Source organism: Pteropus vampyrus, unplaced genomic scaffold (assembly GCF_000151845.1).
Source record: "Pteropus vampyrus isolate Shadow unplaced genomic scaffold, Pvam_2.0 Scaffold261, whole genome shotgun sequence".
Classification (NCBI taxonomy): domain Eukaryota; kingdom Metazoa; phylum Chordata; class Mammalia; order Chiroptera; family Pteropodidae; genus Pteropus; species Pteropus vampyrus.
The window spans coordinates 1,889,543-1,899,323 of record NW_011889042.1 but is presented as its reverse complement, the minus strand read 5'-3'; the positions used below and the strand labels follow the sequence as shown (position 1 = coordinate 1,899,323).

The following is a 9,781-nucleotide window of genomic DNA, read 5'->3' as shown; positions in this document are numbered from 1 at the left end:
ATCTAATGTAGTGGTTTCTTCTTTGTACTGCTTCCTTAAGATTTTGTTTTGTTATAATTTTTGGTTTGTGACCCATCCTTAAAAGGCAGTTGTTTACTACATTCTAGAAAAGCCACAAACAAGGAGTGTCTCTATTGTTTCTTGGTCACACATGCCAATCTATTCAAATTGCGAACCGACTTGTTTTTCTGTTGTTTGTAGTCTATAGCCTCAAATACTCTGTATTACCTTCTGAGGACAATGCAAGTTTTGTAAACGTCAAAAAAACATATGTAAGTAATCAAACTCCATTGTATAATACATTGTGCCAAGAATGTATTTTTCACACGTGGTGTGTTAGTGAAGAAATAAAACCTTGACGATAAGTGTTTTCTATTAGGCTATTTAATAAAGAAACGGTATGTGCCCCAGGGCAAAAATTAATTGATGCTTAGGCATAACCTATTGACTTTTAATTGAAACCTGCTTATTTTACAAGCGTAAATCTATTTTACAAGTGTAAACCATATTTTGAGACTCAGGATTTATGACTGGAATAAGTTTAATGCTAAATTAGCTCTTATAAATGCGCTTTCTTAGAATAGTAGCAATAGCTCCAATATGTAAGATGCTTTATTGTGCCCAGAACAAAATTATTGAAATTTGGCAATAGCATAAAGCATTTGCCTTAATTAGTAATAAATACATGTTTTAGAATAAAGTATGTTCAATTGCTGTTTTCTAAGATCTCAGCATCTGAAAATACATTCACAGTATCACCTGCCCAGCAAACGAATATTTCATTTTTAGGATCGAAAAATGAAGCTCTAACCTTTAACTATTTAAGCTATGTCTTACAGAAATTGTAGTATATTGTTATAAGGCTTATTTTCTTTGTGAATATCTGCTTTGAATTTTTATTTATTCTTTGGGGTTTGTGGCTTCGTAGAACATAAATGGCAAATACATTTATCTAAAAATTAAAAAATTTTCCTCACGACTTCTAGATCACCAACTGGAATTTTAGAAGATCAAAAGGAAAGTAAGCAATAAATGCTAATTATTTAAAGGATAAAATAACAGAATACCTGGCTCATTTACTTCTAATTAAGACCTGCATGAAACCAAAAAAGTGAAAATGTGTTTATGTAAACCATTTAAAATCTAACCAACTCAGAGAAAACATCAGCCCTCACTGGGTGTATCAATACACATATAAGAAAAGAAAAAGTAATCCAAAACTGAGATCCGATAGTAATTTCCTTCTTTTAAAATTTTTTTATTTTTTAGGCAAAGCAACCCTTGGTTGACCTCACAGATTGCAAGGACCTCATCAGCTTAGGATCCCTTATTATTATTATTATTTTTTTTTTTTTTACGCCAACAGCACCTGATCTTCCTAGGTGGTCTCCCATCCAAGTACTAACCAGGCCCGACCCTGCTTAGCTTCCAAGATCAGACTGGATCGGGCTTGTTCAGGGTGGCAAGGCTGTAGATTGGTAATTTCCTTTTTACAAAATAGTTTTCCCCTACCAAATCCAGCTAAGAAACCTTTGCATAAATACTCAAATGAGCTAAGTTAACGTTCGCACGTGGCGGATTGCCTCTCGGTATTAGGAGAAAACAATGACGATCACATTTTGCATAGATATTCATTTCTTCACTCACCTACAAAGAGTTAGTTATTTAGCAGCCAGTACGTGCCAAGCACTGTGCTTACTATGCAAGTGCCAAATGCCTAATAGAATAGGAGAAATTATCAAGTAGTTTTGCAGTGAAATTATAAGTCTATCTGTAGATTGCCTTTCATTTTCAACCTATTGTTTCATTGAAATCCATATTTTTTCAGACATTTTTCTCTCATATTGAAGGCTAAATATAATTTTTTAGAAAAAGGTTAATTTTAGCTCTTCTATCATAGAAACTCAGTTTGAAAATGTTCTCCTTCACATTACCCCAAGTGAGTTATCCCAGGTTTTCGAGTCTGAGTTCTGAAGCTGTCAGGCCTGTCAAAGCCCTGTTTCAGCCATTGTCTGTTGAAAGGGTTAGTAAGATATCTGTGAATGCTAAGAGCATATCGGTCAGTGTATTACTTTGATTAGAGGACTTTACCCAACCAAGAGGATGAATTTGACACTTATTCAAAATCGTTGATCATTTGGTGGCAATATACACTCTTCTTTCTGGGATATTTGCCTATGGAAGTGTCGATGCTAACTTCTCTTTTTCGTCTCAAAATTTAGACTTCTTGTCATTTTTATTTTCATAGCTCTCCCCGCCCCACCATAGTCTGTTTGTTAGTATTCAGGTTAGACTTTCCAGATCTGTTTCTTTTCGTTAGTTTAGAATCGGGCCCTCATTTTAGCTACTTGATTTGAATTCTTATTCTGGTAAAATAGGATTCTCCGGTGTTAAACCAAGATGTCTCCAGGGTAACAGAGCAGAGAAGTGGCAGAGTATACTAAATAAGGCTCTGAGCCATTTCAAATATTATGTGGAAGGCAACCAGGACTCATCAAAGGCACTATAGAATCCCAAAGGTGAGCACTCTGTGAATGACCATGTATCGAAGAAATAGAAATTCATGTAGAACAGAGCCAACTATACTATTTTTTGTGTGTGTAACAAAAAAGGGGAATAAAAATGTATTTGTACTTGATTATATCTGCATAAAGAACACTAGCAGAGCAAACAACAACAATAACAAAACAATTAAAATTATTACCCATGAAGTAAAAGAGCTAGAGTGGGACCAGGAAAGGAGTAGAATCTATTTGTGTACACCATTTTATATAGTTTTGACTTTTGAGTCGTGAAATATAAAATCACGTTAAAATAAAAAGTACTTGTAAGGTCAGAATTCCCAATCAGTAGATTGAGATCTACAAAGTTATCATTAGGTCTTTCTGCATAGATCCTCTCACCAATTGCTTCCAGCAGACCCATAAATCCTAAACCTACTCTCCTTTCTTGCTCAAGCACTAAATTTTCTACGAGTTCTACCTGTTTTTGATGCAAGTGTCAGAAAACCCAACCCAAACTGACCTATGTGAAAAAAAAAAAAAAATTATTGATTGAGGTGAGCCAAAAAGTCCAGGCATAATGCTGCAGTCACATCTCAGGTTCGGGGGAGATGACCAAAAGTAGCTTTTTAAAAGAAATTTGAGACTCCTGAATTAAAAAGAGTTTTTCAGCCAGAAATAGGCTATTCAGAGAACATTTTACTTTTCAAAGCAGGTAGGAAACATTGCTATTTGAATCAAGAAAGAGCAGGAGTTAAATAAAATTGCTTATTTCCCAAAGATTGAAACTTGTGAAATGGTTAATAATGAGCAGTTTGATAGAACTGTCTTTCTTGAATTAGACAATAAACTATTTTTGTGTTATTCTTTTGTTATAAGAGCTGGGTAATTATTTGGGCCTTTAAAATCCTTTTTTAACATGTATTATTTCTGAATCGTGACCATAGCCAGTTTTAAAATAAATAAATACTCCACAAGAAAAGACTGAAAGGACGCATTCTTTCCAGGGGAGGTTCTACTCTGTTATTCCATGGCTGGTCTCAGTTAGTTTTCCGCCGCCACCACGGATTAGTGAAAATGGCAATGGGCATAAAGAACATGCTCATAGATCCGTGGAAGATTTCCATTTCCTCTTCATTTCTGGCACCACTGGAACACTTTAGTCCAGCACACATAATCAGTTCGAGAGCATGAATAAAACTCTACTATATATAGTATGAGTGAATTCCAGGATGCAAACTATATATAGTTAAGCTAAATAAGTTCTGTCTCATGTTATTCAACTTGGCAATGTTTAAAACATTACACAGTTTTTTCCAGTCACTCCTTGTTGAACGCTGGTCCTTACTGGTGCCTCCTTGGTGCACCCTTACTTTCAGCTGTTTTCATAAGTCTTTTTTTGGGCTTTTGTCAAGTAGGAGCTGTTTCTGTCTGACTTCCATGTACAGAGATGGTATGCTAGCATTTCTAGACAGGAAGAGCTCAGGGCAGCAATCTGGTTGAGGAACTGCCTGGAATCTTTTTGGGGGTTACTTGGAGGTGTCAATGGAGACTACAGAGGAGGGAGGGCTAAAGGACTCATCCTAGGCCATCTTTTGGTGCTGCCAGTATCCATACACACCTTTTTGTTTTCTTTTAGAAACTGCTTATTTTGGCAGGCACTTGCCCAGCCAGTTAAGCCAAGCTCATCCAACAGAAAGCCTCTAATTTTTCTCTGAACTGCCCATTTCTATCAGCAGGCTATTTAAGAGATCCTACAAACATTTATTTGGACATTTGGGGATGCAAACATGAACAAGGTCCTTGTCCCTATGTTTTTCATGGTCTAAAGTAGAGTGGGGGCAAAGGGATATGCAAAAACAAAAATCAAATGTATGCAATGACTGGCACTTTAATGGTGCTTTGTAAAATTAACAGTGTGGAAGCAAGGGAAAGTTCCATTTACCTCAGATCTGCTCTCTATTTGCATCTCCACTCTCTTGTCTAGATCTACTCATACTTGATTTTTCCCACATTCAACTCATTTAACAAATATTAATTGAATATTCTGTGATAAGTGCTGGGGCTACAGCTGTGTTGGATTTTTATTCTAGTTTGGGAATCAGATACTAAGCAAGTAAATAAGATATTATATAGTAATAAAACAGGCTAAGGGGGTTGGGGCGGGTAAGAGGGGAAAGGTTACAACAACAGGCACAGAGATCAGGGAAGACTTGTGTAGGGAGGTGACATCTGAGCTGAGATCTGACTGGTAAGAAGTAACCAGCCATGGGGAGGTTGGGGACGGTGTGGGGGGTGGGGAGGGGTGGTGCGGGGAGAGCGTTATTGGCAGGTAAAACTGGACGTGTGAAGACTGTAAAATGGGAAAAAGTTTGGAATGTTTCAGGAATGAAAAGAAGGCCAGCGTGACCAGAGTTTAGCACAAAGGGAAAGAATGACAGGAGCTGAGGTCAGAGAGATCAGCAGGTACCAGATCATGAGGGCTGGGAGATCGTGGTATGATGGTTGAATTTGATTTTCAGTGCAATTTGGAAGGGGAATATACTTTTCTAATTATTAGATATGCATGTTTCTTATCTAGGGTACTCTCTTCAGCATGGAAAGGAAACAGAATTAGTGACTAAGATATTGGTTGCTTGGTGAGCACAGAATCAGAGCAAAGAAAAATGAAAAGGTCTTGAGGGATATTTTACATAGGCTACTGAAGGGTCCACACCAGGATTTTCCCTTCAGAATGTCTGAATATTTGTGAGCACCATATATACTACACGCCTTTAAACAAATTTTCATTCTCCAGGTCTCCCTGCTTTTTAGGGTTGACAGAATTTGTGATCCCTGGTCTCTACTCTTTATCACACCACACCTTTCTTCACTTCTACAACTTTTAATACATTAGGGATCCTCAATTTATAGGTGATATTTAATCACCTCAAGAATCCAATCCAAAGCCTATTATTACAATGGGTCCTCATGGAAAGTACATAGTTATATAACATCCTATCTGTGGTTCATGAATAATCAATCATCAGTGTCACCCCCAGAGAGTGAGATTTCCTGACTTGGTCTTTTGGTTTGGGGTGAGTCTTCCTTTCAGGCTTGCCACCCTGTAATCACTGACCACAATATGAATATGATTTTGATGTAAAATAGAATCTTTACCCAAAGGATCTGTTTACCTAGCAACTTCAGAACTCATATAAAATAAAAAGAAGATTCTCCTTTTGGGACCTCATCAGTTCATTCATTCAAGTACATGGAGCCCCAGACAGTACAATGGGCACAACGAATAAAACAGATGCATGCCATACTTCTAGACCCCAAGTCTGATAAAGCTTTCATGTGTATCTTTGGTTTTAAAATCAACAAATTGTCCACTTACAAACTGTAAATCGTATACTTATAACTGCCCTGGATTAACAGGATATGTTCTCCATGCAGCTTGCAAATATGTCTTTAATTATCTTCCAAAGACTAACAGTCGCCACAGCTTCTGCTTTCTCCTCTCTCCTCCCTCTTCCTCTTTCCTACCTCCAGAGCTCTTGCTGCTGTCGCCATGACAACTGGGATGAAAAGCCTTGGAACCTAATCTCTTACTATGGGTATGTCTCCCCATAAGAATATTATTATACGTCAGCCAAACTGGACTCCTAGAGCTTTTCTTTAAATATACCATTAAGTCATATGGAAACTGGAACTCTAGAGGCAAGATTACAATGGTATTTAGTCAGGGACCTAGGAATTCTCAAATCTTGCTTTCAACTAGCCATCTCTTTCTTTGAGGTCTTCAAAGAAAATGTGTGTACTAATGACAAAGTGAGATATAAAATGCTTTTTACTAACTGGGGCTTCACATCTAAAACCTATGTAGAGTCCTAATGAGTTCACGCAGGCCTGGTGGGGCTCCCTTTCAACCTAAGCCAGGCTGGCCTGAGAAACCTGCTTGACCACTCTGAGACTGGAAGAAAGATCCCTGGCTCAAATCTGACCCCTGTACCCCAAGCTCTGATAGCCATCTGCCTGCTTGACATTTTCCCTTGGATGACTCATAGACATCTTCATCTTATCAATCGTTCATCTCTATTCTTCCCCTAGTCTTCCTCCTCTCCCATAAATAGCTCTACCATCTAGCCAGTGGCCCAAGATAGAAACCTGGGAGTCATACTTGATTCTTGCCTTTTCCATGCCTCCCCCATACTTAATCCTTAGCGAGTCCTATCAGCTCTACCACCAACGAAAAACTTGAAGAGTTCTGCTTCTCTTCATCTCCACTCTCACCGCTTTAGAACAAAATGTAGTCATTTTCTGCTTGGATTATTTCAATAGCTTTCTGACTCTTCTCCCTGATTCCACTTGTTTTCTCCAGAAGCCCTTTTCCGTAGAGCAGCTAGAGTGTGATCTTTGAAAAAGATAGATCAAATCATATCACTTTGTTCTTTAAAACTCTTCATGGCTTCTCATTTTACTTGGAATAAAATCCATACTCTTTAACCCTGGTCTATAGGGCTATGCCTTGAGTTCTTTGAATATCCTATCCAGCCTCATCTCGTACCATTCTCCACATGGCCCCTACTCCAGCCACACTTTTCTTCCTTCAACTCCCCTCCCTGTGCAGCTTGCAAATATCTGCCTTTAATTTCCTCTCAAGTCAAACAGCTGCCATAGGTCCTGGTTTTCCCACCAAGCACTTTTCCCAACTCTAAGCCTTTTTCACTTTCAGCTCCTTCTGCCTGGAACACATTTCCCCTGCCCTTTGCCAGCTTTTTGCAAAACGGCTGTTTCTTTCTCAACATTGAGGTCTCGGTTAAATGTCACCTTCTCAGCGAGACCTTCTCTGATCACCCTATCCAAAATTGTCCTCCTCCACCAATGACTCTCTATCAGTACGCCCTGTTTATTTCCTATATAATATTTCCCAGAACATATAACAATTTTGTTTATTCATTGGTGTATTTACTAAGTTTGTCTTCCCAGCTAGAAAAGCAAATTCCTTGAAGGTAGGGACTTAGATCTGTTTTTTTTCACAATGAGTGACACATAGGAGAAGCATAATTAATAGTCGTTAGATACATGAATGATCCTGTCTGAAGTTCTGCCAGCGACTTCTGCATGCTGGAAAGGAATAAGAAATTGTTTTCTTCTCCTTCACTCAGTCAGAGTCTTGATGGCTGGAATTCCACTCATTGGTACAAATGAAGAAATTTTAATGAAGGGATTATTAACTGAGGTGGGCAGAGTTAAGAGAACCAACACAGGAATTTGAGATACCAAAGACCAGCTAGAGCAGTGAGCAGTTATACCCCCCAGGCTGAGGGCCAAGGAGAGTGAATGGTGTTCCCAGAAGCCAGTAAGAACCAGAGCTGTGGGGGAGGGCCTGCCCAGCTAGAGACGTAGCCTTGGAAGGACATAGCCACTGCCAGATGAAGAAATACCCCATCCTCTCTCTCCTCGTACCCTCCCATCTCTAATCGATGCCTCTTCTTGGCTAAAGCCAAATGAAAGCCAGGCAGCAAAGGAACCCAGGTGAATGAATCTGTTTGTAAGAGACAAGCATTTCAGAGCACGAGGAGTTGATAAATGGAGAATAAGCAGCACAGATGTTGACTCCTAACAGCTGGAGTTCAGTATCTTCTGGACCTTGCTCTTATGACTTAGAGGTCAATCAGATTTGGGGTTTATGACTGAAATTTAACTACCATTTATAATATTATGCCTAAAGAAAAACCATTTGTATTTCTAAACAACCAACTTACTAATAAACTTGGGAACACAATTCAGTAGAGCATTGGAGTGAACAAGTGGGTGAGGGGTTTTTAATATTAATAAGCACAGCTCAGGCTACTCAAGAAGAGAAAGACTCCTATAATCTTATTTGGCTACCTCATAATTCATATTATGGAGCATCTTGATGATGTACATAGTATCCTCACAAAATATATGAGACCAGTATTTGATGAATTAGATTTCTAGGTTCTATCAAACCAGTTAAAGAGAAAAATATAGCTGGAATTTTTTTTGCTGAGTCAAAAATGCTTAAAGTCTTTGAGTTCCAGTTTTCATCCTGCTCTGAACAGTTGCTATGTGAGAATGTCCATTTCTGACTCATTTTACTCTACAAATACAGAATTGCACCCAGCTGATTTTAGGGATATTGGCCATCTTGGAGTTTTTATAAGGTTTTACAGACATATGCTGGGGGAAAAATAAGTGAAATGCAAGTCTTCCTAGAAGCTGATAATGATGCTTGGAGAACAAAGTCATTTCATCTTTGTAACTGTGGCAGTAGAAGCTGGGGGCTTGGTTGTATGGCTAGGGAACCACAATATCAACACAACTCCTCTCTAAAAATCTTTATTTTAGAATACTTCTTGAATGCTCAGATAGCTATCTTGAGTATCTCAACAGGAACAGAGGGGCCTTAAGACAGAGGCAGATGCCCAATTTATTGTATCTTTGTTAATTGAGTGCTAGATCTCTGAATGAGCTCCATTGTAGGAAACAGCAACCTCATTTCCAATCCATTTTTCTCTTTGTTTAAAATGATCTAAATATTGGAAACAAGAACTACCAATATTTAATTACAATGTCCCTCCCTTTGTCTGCTCTCTGCATTGTGTAATAAGAAAGCATACGATATATTTATTGTGTTTATTGACTTACTTATGATTAAAAAATACTGGAATGCCAGTTTAAGAGAAGCTGGATTTTTATCCTTCCACTGTGTAGAAAAGAGCCCAATTGCTCCAAGGCATCAAATGTTTGAAACACAGAGACTTGTAAGGAAAATTCAAATCTGCTTCTGATTTCACTGTGTTCTGAGATTCCACAGACAGAAATTCTCTCCTAAAAGAATTACATACCACCTGGCATATATTCCAAGAGAAGCAAAGCAGGTGGATGGTAAAGTAAAATATAAGCTCAGTGGGAAAATACTTGGAAAGCCCCTTTGAAACAAGAAAGATCTTAATTAAATCACCCAGGACCTTATTCCATAATGATATGCACCAGGTGATTTTGTTTCTATTTAATCAGTTCAGCATTATTCCTTTTAGAAACAACACATACCGTTGGGGTGTATCCCGCTGAAACACACATCAACATAAAGTGCAATGCTTTTAAAATGTGGGGTTTTTCTTCAATGTATATATTAAAATGCTCTTGTTTCTTTCACTATCTGTGGATTGACCCTAATGGGTCACCCAGGATAAAAGATGAAGTAGAAATAAAGCAGTTTCACATTCAGAGACACAAAAACACAATAACTGTAGTTTTATGGAAACTAA

The 9,781-nt window shown here is 38.1% G+C and overlaps 1 pseudogene; it reads right to left on the bottom strand.

Moving 5' to 3' along the window:
* Window positions 1-1,357: 1,357 nt before the first annotated feature.
* Window positions 1,358-1,476, bottom strand: LOC111729428 (annotated as a pseudogene).
* Between the last annotated feature and the right edge of the window lie 8,305 nt (window positions 1,477-9,781).